Genomic DNA, 12,766 nt, shown 5'->3' on the forward strand with positions numbered 1-12,766 from the left:
CCACCACCAGCAGCCTGAACCATTGATACTGTTGCCTTTCAGTTTGAACCTGTCTGGCCATTCTCCTCTGACCTCTGGCATCAACAAGGCATTTGTGCTCACAGAACTGCCACTTACTGGATATATTCTCTTTTTCAGACCATTCTCTGAAACCTTAGAGATGGTGTGCATGTAAATCCCAGTAGAAGTGTTTTGCAATACATTATAAGCACTTTAAGAATATTGAATTTATTTTTTGATCCATGTATTAAGGACACCTAATATAAAGTGGGAATGTTAACTGAATAAAACAAAAGCTACAGTATGTTCTACTGAAATACATAACTAATTAATCATAAACAAAGAAACAAGTGTCTGTTTTTCCAGCATTGTGTATGTGTGATATTTCCCTATGAATGTCTCAGTTTCCTCCTTCAGTTTATATCCAGGGGTTTTCTTAGCATTGCCTTTATACCATCCAGCAGGGAAATTGTCAATAGGCTTATCACTTCAGAATAACTTCACTACTTTGCTCGCCTTCACTAGTGCCACCATGAAAGGGTTTTTAGGAGGTTGTGTGGTTAATATAAGATTCAAGGGTTGCGTGTGTGTCTGAATGCCTCTGTTTCATACTAAATTCCACAGTTGCAGTGTAAAGGAACAGCTCATAATTGCTTCAGTATTTGGGCAGGCTGAATGCCCTCCGATCATCTGTGTCATTGGCTCTGCTCTGAGGGAAACAGCACCTCTTCCTCTCCGAGTGATGAAGCACACGGCTCTGTTTGTCTTCCTTAATCAGCTCAGCTACAGCTGGAAATGAAACGTTACAGGCTGCTTTAGAAAGTATCCAAAGACAAAGAGAGCACTCATAAACACTATTGCTAATTTAACATGGAGTAAAATGTGCGATTGTCATGATTTAATTTAGCTGTCAGAGCACTGTTTATCTGGCCAAGATTATACTCTGTTAACAGAAAGTTAAAGAGATATTTCACCACAAACTACAAATCCTGTCGTCATTTACTCAGCTTCCAAACCTGTGTGAGTTTCTGTCTGGTACTGAACACAATAGAAGATATTGTGAAGAATCTTTGTAACTAGTAGCCAATGACTTTAGTAGTTCTGTATAAAAGTTAGTGGCTATCAACCATTTGTTTACCAAAACTCTTCAAACTATATTTTTATGCATCCAAAAGAAGATTGGAAGAGAGAGGGTTAGCAAATGGTGATTAATTTTGTTTTTTGTTTTTGTTCGTAAATAAAAGAAATCATTTTTTAAATTGAATTAATTCATTAAAAATAAACCGTTAACATGAGACAGTGATACACGAACCCCAGAAGAAACTGGTTAACTCTAAAAACAGTACCTGTTTTTAATAATTTAAAATAATAATTAAAAACAAATAATTTTAATCCTTTTCTTTGCAATGTATAATTAACAGTTGCTTTTATTTCTGGCTTATACCTACTTAACAAAAATTGCTCTGCCTAAATTGCAATATTTATATAGATAATTATTCTACACTCACTGGCCATTTTATTTGGTACACCTTACTAGTTCCGTGTTGGACCCACCTTTACTTTCAGAACTGCCTTAATCCGTAATCCTAAGTATTCCTCAGAGATTTTGGTCTATATTGACATGATAGCATCACGCAGTTGCTGCAGATTTGTCGGCTGCACATTCATGAAACTCATCAGACCAGGCAACGTTTTTTCAATCTTCTATTGTCCAATTTTGGTTAGCCTGTGCAAATTGTAGCCTTAGTTTTCTGTTTTTAGCTGACAGGAGTGGCACCCAGTGTGGTCTTGTGCTGCTGTAGCCCATCCGCCTCAAGGCTGGACATGTTGTGCATTCAGAGATGCTCTTCTGCATACTTTGGTTGTAACATGTCGGACCAGTCTGGCCATTCTACTCTGACCTCTGGCATCAACAAGGCCTTTGCACCCACAGAACTGCTGCTTACTGGATATTTTCTTTTCCTTTTTTTTTTTTTTTTTGCCATTCTCTGTGAACCCTAAAGATGGTTGTATGTGAAAATGCCAGTAAGTCAGCATTTTCTGAAATACTCAGATCAGCCTGTCTGGAACCAACAACCATGGCACTTTTTTACCTTTCTTGCCCATTCTGATTCTCGGTTTGAATTGCACCAGATCGTCTTGACCATGTCTACATGCATTGGGTCGCTGCCATGTAGTTTGCTGATTAGAAATTTGCGTTAACATCGGCGCCAATAGCCTAGTGGTTTAGTGCTCCGACTTATAGCGCAATGATGCTTACAGCGACACGAGTTTGATTTCTGGCTCAAGGTCCTCTGCTGACCCTTTCTCTCTCTCTCTGCTCCCAATACTTTTCTGTGTGCAAACTATTGTGTCCTCTCCAAATTAAGGTTAAAAAACCCTAAAAAATTATTATAAAAACAAAAAATTGCATTAATGAGCAGTTGTACAGGCGTACCTAATAACGTGGTCAATAAGTGTATATTAATCTTTACAACTTTTATATAATTTTAAACATTCTAAAAATAAAAATATAGTTTAAACAGTAATCATGTAAAATATTTGTTTAGATTATTTCAGGATTTATGTCAATTATTTCTGTGAGAGCAAAGCAAATCATCATAATCCACTTTAAATGTTATTAAATTATGTGATCAATAAGTCATGAAACAATATCAATTTTTAGTTACTTTTAAAGTAAGTAATCATGTTTAGTTTTTTATTCTGCGAATGCAGTTTAATGTAATTTAAGTTGAAATAACTTGTAAAATAAATTTTATTCAACTTAAAACAAAGTTTTAAGTATTGCAAGTGACTATATATATATATATATATATATATATATATATATATATATATATATATGTGTATATATATATATATATATATATGTATATATATATATATATATATATATATATATATATATATATATATATATATATATATATATATATATATATATATATATATTATTTTATTTTATTATTTTTTTTTTTTTTTCATTGAGATCACACAGTAATTTTTAGACCCCTAAATGACCCTGAATTATCTGGCCTATGACATAATCTGAGAATTGGGAAAGTGTTGATTTTTCTCCATGGATGTGTGCAGGATTTCCAGAGAAGCGCTGTGAACTCAGCTGCAAACTATGTTTATTTTCTTCTGGGTCTGTCAGAGTGAAAGTTCGCTCCGTCTTCCTGCCATGACTAACTGCGTAATGCCTCATGTTGTTATTTAGCTGTTAGTCACTCTAATGGCTGAGGCAGTGCACAGGAATGTCTTTCACGTAAGGTCACTTCCACAGCTCAAAACTTTCACTCTCTGCCCACTCCAACTTTCTAAATCTTCAGAGTCTCTGCCAACCATTTAAGCAGCGGCCATTTGCCTCTCCGTCCGTCTTTCTGTCTGTCTGGCTCCCTCTCGCTTTCTCCTCTGTCCCGAACGGAGCGAGTTGGCACATGGGCAGGCTGGCAATCTTCAGTACAGCTACTCATACTTTGTTCTATGCTTGAGAAAACGAGGGAGGGATAGAACGAGTGTGAGAGATAGAGAGAGTGAGAGAAAGCAGAAAGAGGGATCTAAAATGGCTGCCAACAGCAAACCTCCTCTCTGCTCATGAAATGTCTGCCAAAAAGAAAAAAAAGAAACTTAAATGGCTGTGCCGATGACTGATTCCTGGCTCCAAATGTAGCTCGCATGAAAAGAAATAGCAACAAGTTTCACTAGAAGCAACCTCACTTTTACTGCAGTGACAGTTTTAGTATGGAAAACGCATGCGAGGACAGAAACTTCTGAGGCGAGGGGCCATTAAATCAACAAGATGCTAAAGATATCGTACCAAACAAGAGTCAGAAGCTGAACGCTAAAATGTTTTGTTGAAGGAGAAGGAAGCCGAGAATATTTCTGGGGTTACTAATCGACTAATGTGTGTTCACAAGACTATGAGTTGGGAAAATGGATTTACAAAATGGCGTACATGAGAAAATGGATGTCCATTTGTGTTTCGTCTCTTTTGTTTAAATGAATAATGGACTCTTTTCACATTTCTGGGTTTCTCAGTAGCGGAAGTCGTCATGGTTAGGTATTCTTATAGCGCAGTGAAAGGGAGAGTACAACAGATATTTTTTTACAATCCCATTTACTGTAATAATAAAAGATTAACTCCACGATGGTGTTATCAAGACTGTCAGAAAACGAAAAAAGTAGTGTGAGACTTATAACAGCATCCAGAAGAACGTCAAATTTACTGTCCTGCTCCATAGATACTGCATTAGAAATGCCTCATGCAAGCTGTAATTGTTTGTTTGACATTTGATACAAAGATAATATAATACATACATACGTGGATACATATACAGTGCTTAGCATATATAAGTTCGCCCCTCATAAATCAATCTTTTAAATTCATATTTTTAATAGAAAGCTATGCAATATTATACTTGTGCATATACAATAGATTAGTCAGTACTGAAGCCAAATCTGGAGCTAATCTAACAAAATAATTTATGATAACAGTCCAAAAAATACACATAAAAATGTATGTTATAGAAAAATATTAAATATAAATAATAAAAAAGCAAAAATCAAGAGAAGCAAAAAAATGTACAAATTTTGTTGAAATTTTGTAGGTTGTAATTTTTTTTTTTTTTTGCAATATTTTGCTTGAATTTAATTGTATATTTAATTGTATTATCTTGCAGAAATAAATATAACTCGAAAATATTTCTAAATATGTCTTGTGACTAAAATATTATTTTAATAAATACTGCATATCCGTTTAATAATTTTCCAGTGATGGGTTACAGCTGGAAGGGCATCGCTGTGTAAAATTAGCTGGATAAGTTGGCGGTTCATTTTGCTGTGGCGACCCCAGATTAATAAAGGGATTAAGCAACAAATAAAATAAATAAATAAAGGAATCTGTTTATTAAATCCTTTTTGTTTAAATGCATCAAAATAGATGCCTATATTCACTGACAAATGGACATAAATATTCATTTTCAAAATGTGGTGTACTCGATTATGCTGAGCACTGTACATATAAGTAAAAAAAAATCTAAATATTAAAAACTTTTAAGGATTTAAGATCATGATGACCACCGTCATAACACCATCGTCTTGTGAAAAGGGTCGATTGTATTACATAAGCTGTGAACGTTACTGGCATCTGATTTGTGCAGGGAGTTGGGAAATGGCCGTCACTTCAACATACAGTTGAAGTCAGAATTATTTGTCCCCCTTTGAAATATTTTTTCTTTTTTAAAATATTTTCCAAATTATGTTTAACAGAGTTAAAAAAATTTCCACAGTATGTGTGATAATATTTTTATAATATATATTAAGTCTTATTTGTTTCATTTTGGCAAGAATAAAAGCAGTTTTTATTTTTTTAAACCATTTTAGGGTCAAAACTATTAGCTCCTTTAAGCTATATATATTTTTCAATGGTCTACAGAATAAATCATCATTATACAAAAACTTGTCTAATTACCCTAACCTGCCTAGTTACCCTAAATGACCTAGTTAAGCCTTTGAATGTCACTTTAAGCTGTATAGAAGGGTCTTGCAAAATATCTAGTCAAATATTATGTATTGTCATCATGGCAAAGATAAAATAAATCAGTTATTAGAGATGAGTTATTAAAACTAGCATGTTTAGAAATGTGTTGAAAAAATATTATCTCCATTAAAAAGAAATTGGGGAAAAAATAAACAAGGGGGCTAAAAATTCTGACTTTAACTGTACATTACATTATATTTATTATCTTTCTTTCTGGAGTTTTTTTCTTCAAGAGACAATGCTGCTTTTATTTATGGTACGAATCTTAACTGCGTATTTTTTTCCTAATTTTCTTTTGAGAATTATCACTTTCGTCATTGTTATTATTATTGTCTCAAAATGGCATCAGTACTATTCTGCATTTATTCTTTTATTGTGAATGTGTTTTTCATTAGATTTGTGTAGAAAATAAGTTTTAAGATGGGAGTATGCTTTATTTTGATGTTACTTAATTAGAAATTGCAGAAATATCACTTTTTGAGAAACATTTAGACATTTTGGCAAACATTTGTTCCAAACATTTATTCCAAAAATGGCCACTAATATTGCATAACTATTTATGAATTTTGCTTTAAAAAGCTTTTACAGGTTTAGTTTTTTGAGCAATTTAGTTTTTTGTGTGAAATCATCACATTTCAAAATAAAGCGCAACCTGTCATTTTTGATTGCACTACAGTGAAAATGGATGGCATTGGCACTCAAACACATTTTTTTCATTTGCATTTTAACTGTTTTTTGCACAAACAATTCATCTTTTGCAGCATGTGCATGACCTGCTTGTTCAAAATGGCTTTTATTGCATTGTAGCACTGCCACTTTACTCTGTTTTATTGTTTTGCTGTATTTTATTAATATTTCTTGTATTGTTTTTGCATTTTTAACTTTTCAGTTGTGTTGTGTAATTTGTTTTTACTGTGGTAAAGCACTTTGGTCAACTGTGGTAAGATGCTTTATAAATAAAGTATGATTGATTGATTGATGTGCATGCTACCAACATCATTCCCATAGATATGTGTAAAACATTAGTTTCCTTTTGTCATTATTGTTTCACTTTTTGAAAAATCGACTTACTAAGTGGCAATCATTAACTTTGTGCTCTACGTGTAAAGAAAATGGCTGTCAGTCAAGCACATAGTACTGCTTCATACTTTCCATCTGCATTTCTACTTTTTCTTCTGGCCTTGGAAATGAAATGAGGAGATCTCGGATGGGAAGCTGCCTCACTTTATTTACACCTTGTGTTTTGGTGTCTTCGGCTTCATGGGTCCTTTTTGGACAGTGAGATGTGTCAGAGGCGCTCAGTGCCAGTATCTCCCTCAAAATGACACTTTTATTTTTCCTTCCCTCCGATTCCCCTTGCCAGGGATTCGGTCTGAGGGCTGCCTGCCTAGAAAACCGCCGCAGCTTTTGGCAGGAGCGTACAGGATTTTGAAGACAGTCATGGAGGAGAAAAGCCGAGCGAGAGAGAGAACTGGAGCGTGTCCCTCTGTGTAGCTGGCAGCGCTAATCATCCTGGCCTGCGAAGAATCGGAGCGATGACAGACATGTTTGTTTATGTTTTTGTGTTGGGTTATTTTTTATTTTAATTTGCCTCGCTTTTAAATGCTTCTCGTCTCCTCTGGAACAAACTCCAGACCTCTCAGCATCCATCTGTCTCCTACTGTTTAAGCCTTCTCCAATTTTTCATAATCAAAACATTGAGTTTTATGGCTCCAGTCCAGCTGCTTCCCTTGGAATGTCATTGAACTTTTGAAGATTTGTGGAGTTTATAATTCTTTTTTTTTTTCTCAGAGCATGTGTATTTTACTTAGGACAACATAATTAGGCTGCACTTTGCACATATGTTTTGAGTAAACATTACATATTTTGTGAAATTCTGCTGGCGATATTTTACATATTTTGTGAAATGCGAGCAGGCGAATTGAAGAATAGTTTGGAAAAAATCCAAATTGACTTTATTTTCTATCTCATTATTTTCAGTGGAAGTATAAATCTACTTGAATATACAGTAGATGTAATTAAATGACATGCAATTTTCTGAAAACATATTAAAAATAAGTAACTTTACTCCTAAAACAAGGAAAAAGGTCTGCTAGTGTGGTTAAAAAATAAAATGTTAAAATAAATGAATGTTTCTTACTGCAGTTTAGATATTTTATGGCTGTTAGATATTTGTAAAAATAAACGAAGACAACCATGTTTACAAAGCGAGTCAAAATAATGATACATTATTCATTGAAATTTAAATCTGACTTCAAGGCAAGGCAAGTTTATTTATATAGCACATTTCAAACACAATGGTAATCCAAAGTGCTTTGTATAAACAAGAATAAGAGAAATAAGATAAGAAAAATTATTAAAAGAATTAAAAAATTTAACTAAAAGTTGAAGGTGGATTCACGCTGCTTTGACTGAACTCTTGGTATTTCTAATTGACTTGATCCTGTGAGTGCAGTGATGACAGTGATCTGCCATTTAGTGATTTATTGACAAGTAATAATACTTTAAAATCTATTCTGAATGTAACTGGGAGCCAGTGTAAAGACCTGCAGACAAGTGTGATGTGTTCTGATTTTCTGGGTCTGGTCAGAATCCTGGCAGCAGTGTTTTGGATGAGCTGCAACTGTCTGACCTGCATATTTGGGAAGGCCAGTGAAGAGTCCATTAAAGTAATCCACCCTGCTGGTGATAAAAGCATGAACAAGTTTCTCTAAGTCTTCACTGGAAACAAAGCATCTAATTCTTCAATGTTTTTGAGATAATAGCATGCTGATTTTCTTACTGCTTTGACTGAGATCTGACTCTAGAATTATTGACCTTATTTTTTGTTGTTTGACCCTTAGTGCCAAGGTACACATTCACCTTAAGAACTTCATCTCTGTTTCCAAATCCAAATGACTTCAGCTTTCTCTTTGTTTAACTGAAGAAAGTTTTGGTACACCTAACTGTTAATATCATCAATGCTTTGGCAGAGGGTGTCAATGGGGCTGAAGTCATTAGGCAATAAGGCTAGTAGATCTTGAGTGTCATCAGCATAGCTGTGGTAGGAGATTTAAATAATATTTTGAATTTATTTTATCATTTGTTTCTTTAAAAAATCCTCTTGTCCCAGACAACCATTAAAGACATATTTAAATAAAAACAAAAATTGTGTGAAAAGTTGTGTACTGTTTGTGTAAGTACCAATGTGTAGGTTTAAACAGGGCCCAATGTTAAAGGGATTGTTCACCCACAAAGGAACATTTTCTAACCTTCAAGTTACTCCAAACTTGGATGAGTAAATTTTCTTTCTGCTGAACACAAAAGAAAATATTTTGAAGTAATAATTGCTTGTCCTTTAATGACTTATTTAAGCAGAGGGAAATACTACGGCATCTCAATAGATTAAATGTCACAGTATATTTACATGTGATCTTTAAAATATCTTTTATAGATGAAAAATCTCAAACAGGTTTAGAAAAAAGTTATATTAAAGGTGAAGTTCACCCAAAACTAAAAATGTACACACTATCTACTCTCCCTCATCTGGTTATAACCCTTTTTATTCTGTTGAACACAGATAAATAAGAAGAAAGCAAAAAACTGACATCAATTGATTTTATAAGGGGGGGGAGGGGGGGGTGTATATAATATAATGGCTATCACATTAACTTCAACTTGCCAACATGACATTTTAGTTTATTTGATCCAGTAAAGGCTGGCTTTATATTTACTATATACCCTGTTTCACTTTAATGGAGTAAAACATGCAAATTCACCTTGGCTTTCATTGAATTACCCATAAGAAAGATGGCTGCTCTGGCATGGCAGTTGTGTGTTTTGATGTGTCTCGAGCAGTAGTTTGCGGTCGGCCTCAGAGTCCAGCAGGCCACAAAGAGTGTGAGAGTCTTAATGAAGCGTTGCATTGAGACGTGTGCAGCCGGTCGGACTCTTCTCGGCTTTGAACTGGCAGTGGCGCGCGGCCCATCTGATAGGGAGCTCTCTTATTTATTTATCCAGCTTGAGATATTTTTTTCACCGGCTTTTTTCTTTGAACGCCTGCCAGAGTCCTTGCGGTAACCCCTCCATTCTTTCATTCCCTATTCAGAAAATCCTCCGCCGCTTCTTGACTCGAATCCGTTTTATGTGTTTATCTGCGTTTTCCCTCACATCCGTGTGGCAAAGAGCTGGAACGCGCACAAATGGGAAGGTTTTATGGTTGGATTAGGTTGTTTTGTCATTATTGTGTTGCTTCAATGAGTTTACACTTTGGCAATATAATCCCCGAGCTCTGCCAGTATAGAGGGTTCAACGAGATTACGCTGGGCCTTGCCAAACAAGTTGAAAAGAAAGGGAATATTTGAATGGTTTTGGAGCACTTTGATACGGTGTGTTTCTCATTTATGAGGCTTATGAGCCATTTGGCCTTGTCTCAGCTCGTCCGTGTATCAGAGCGCATGCTAACCTATGAGTGATTTATTTAAAACATACAGAGCGCTCGCTTTCTCTGCTGTTTATACAGAAACATGTTCTTATGTCGGATTATCAAAGCTATCGCTGACATGATCGACCACATGCCAACACGTCAGATGTCTTTGTTCACTGAACATACACACGGATTTGGGAAAAATTCAAGACTAATGCTGCTGCAGTTCGGTTATGATTGCCATTCATTCAATAACAGCATTTACAGAACTGGAGTAATTATTCATCTGCTTATCATTTGTTTGTTTTGAGTTTATATTACGCTTGCTTATTTTTGCCAGTGTTTAAGAGTTTTACTTGTTTATGTGACATTTTAATTTCTAGATTGTTTGTGTATAAGGTATTTGTAATGTTTATAATTCATAATTTAAAAACAAATGTGCATGAACATAATATGGGTTTCACTTTACAATAAGGTTGCATTAGTCCCTATAGTACAGCATTCATTAATCAAAGTTTAGCATAGGGCACAATATATTGTTTCACAATTGATATCACAATTTGCACATCTGCAATAGTCACATTACAGTTTATGGAATGTTGTGAAGAACTATAATTTCCAAAACATGACATTTGTAGAGTTTAACCATAATAGAATAAAGGTTTATCATCTGCATGTGTTTTAAGGCTTGTGAATGCATTCAACCACAAGAAATTGTACAGTTTTTAATATTAATGACTATTTATTTCAGAAATTGGCTCTATTTTAAAAGCAATCTTTGTTTTACCTTTATATTTGCTCTACTGTATTTATTTATGCTGTTAAGTTGTTTACTGTATTATATTAATGATTTACTCTCCGAATAATCCAAAATCCGTCTAAATTAAAGATTCTTTTCCAAATATAGCTTTATTCAAGCTATCTGGTGAAAATACATGCATATTTTAACATATATTGCAGAAAAACTAAATATTACAATGTCCCTAGTTTAACATTTACATTAAAATACATCAAAATACAAATTCCTGCTTGTTGGCATTACTGCAAGTTAACAAGTCAACTTAACTAACGTTAACAAAAACGAATAACTACTAGGCAGCAATACTCAATATTATATAGAACTGTTAAGTACGACCTCCATGGTACAATAAGCATATGGATATTGTGTTTTTTCGGTTTTGCATTTAAATTTAAAAAATGTATTTTGCATTTCCTTGAATGTATGTCCATGAGTAAATGAGTGAGCATTTCAGTTTGGGAAGCTTTCACATAAAAATGAAAATGTGCGCAGTCCAGAAGCCCAGAACCAGAATTTGTGCAATGCACCAGAGATCTGAGAGGTGCCTCATCTGAACAGCTGAATGAAAGTTACGATGCGCAAATGAAGTCTTGCATCTCAACGGTAAAACTCAGTAATGACCAATAATTACGTCCATATGCCTTGGTATGTTCTCATTGTGCTGCATCTGTGAATTATCTGAAAGTGAAAACATCTTATGCCTGCTGTCCGTGCTTTTAATATTATTCAAACAGCAAAAGATAATGAAATCACTCTGGTCTTGACTGAATAGTTATTTAGCTCAGTAATGGTTAACCTTTATTTCATTTGTATGGTGAAGATTATATACAGTATGCAGGATTATTTTTTTTTCCGTTTATGTAACTACTGTTAGGTACATGAATAACCTGAATAGCACTGTTTATTTTAGTATTATCTTTGATGTATTGTATTCATTTTGTATTGTATCTTGCTTGCAGAGAGTGCTTTTATACTGAACATATACTGAAACTGTGACCTAAAACCAAACCATGAGAAGTCAGTGTTGTTGCACCCCTAATAACTACAATAATAAATGTATTAATTATTGTTTGGTCGTGCTAGTAAATACATGAACTAATACAACCTTATCGTAAAGTGTTACCATAAAATATATTAATTAGGTATCCTCACTCAAATAATGCAGTTTTAATTACCCCAAATTGACTGTATATTTCCCATGAAAATAAAAATGTAAACACTTTTAAATGACCTCTTCATCCTGACATTGAATAAGCAGAACTAATGCAGTACACTTCAGTGTTTTCTCTAGGATTTTTTCTAACTGTGGTGGCAGGCCTTTTACACAGATCTTCCAACTACCTATGGCGTTATTTCAATAACAAATGTCATGAGCACAGTATTACAAGTCGAGATTACATGAAAACTTCTTGCACGCCCTCAAATATACACTGCTCAAGCACAGATTTTCTTGTGCGCTCTCAAATAAATGCTGCTGAAGTTCGATTTAGTGTGTTTATTTAATGAGTAGGTCTCCAACATTTATTAGATTTGCTTGAAATATTTATGAATGCCTCTAATAGACCTACAGAACGGCATTGATGCATCCTGAAGAAAAGTGAAATGGCTATAAACTCCAACAAGATAAAGTTACTGTATGCAGAACCATTGACCTTTATCTATAAAAAAGTATAATTATGGAAAATGTGTTCATCAAAACTGTAAGCTACATCGTGTTTGCTGGCCTCACGCATCGCGCACCTGTCAGTCAGTCAGCATGTAACCTTAAAGGGTTAATCAAATAATGCACAGCACTACTACTATTACTACGTTATAATTAACTTACATTTTAATATTTTTTGGTGCGATTATAACCCGCTATAAAAAAACAGCATCAACTGAAGATTTTAAATGAGAAGCTGTAATGTAGCCATGGCAGGCATTAGTTTTGGTGTGGTTCCCCGCCATGAAAGAATGAATGTAGCCGAAACCATGCTCTTACAGTAAATATCATTCAAACACTAGTTACTTTCTAGTACTG

General features: G+C 34.4%; 1 protein-coding gene across 32 annotated transcripts in view; it reads left to right on the top strand.

Moving 5' to 3' along the window:
* nfic (nuclear factor I/C) overlaps positions 1 to 12,766 on the top strand; it is a 223,466-nt gene that overhangs the window by 155,828 nt on the left and 54,872 nt on the right. The gene's annotated exons all lie outside the window — the stretch shown is intronic.

This window comes from Danio rerio, chromosome 8 (assembly GCF_052040795.2).
Source record: "Danio rerio strain M-AB ecotype USA chromosome 8, GRCz13ab, whole genome shotgun sequence".
Taxonomy (NCBI): domain Eukaryota; kingdom Metazoa; phylum Chordata; class Actinopteri; order Cypriniformes; family Danionidae; genus Danio; species Danio rerio.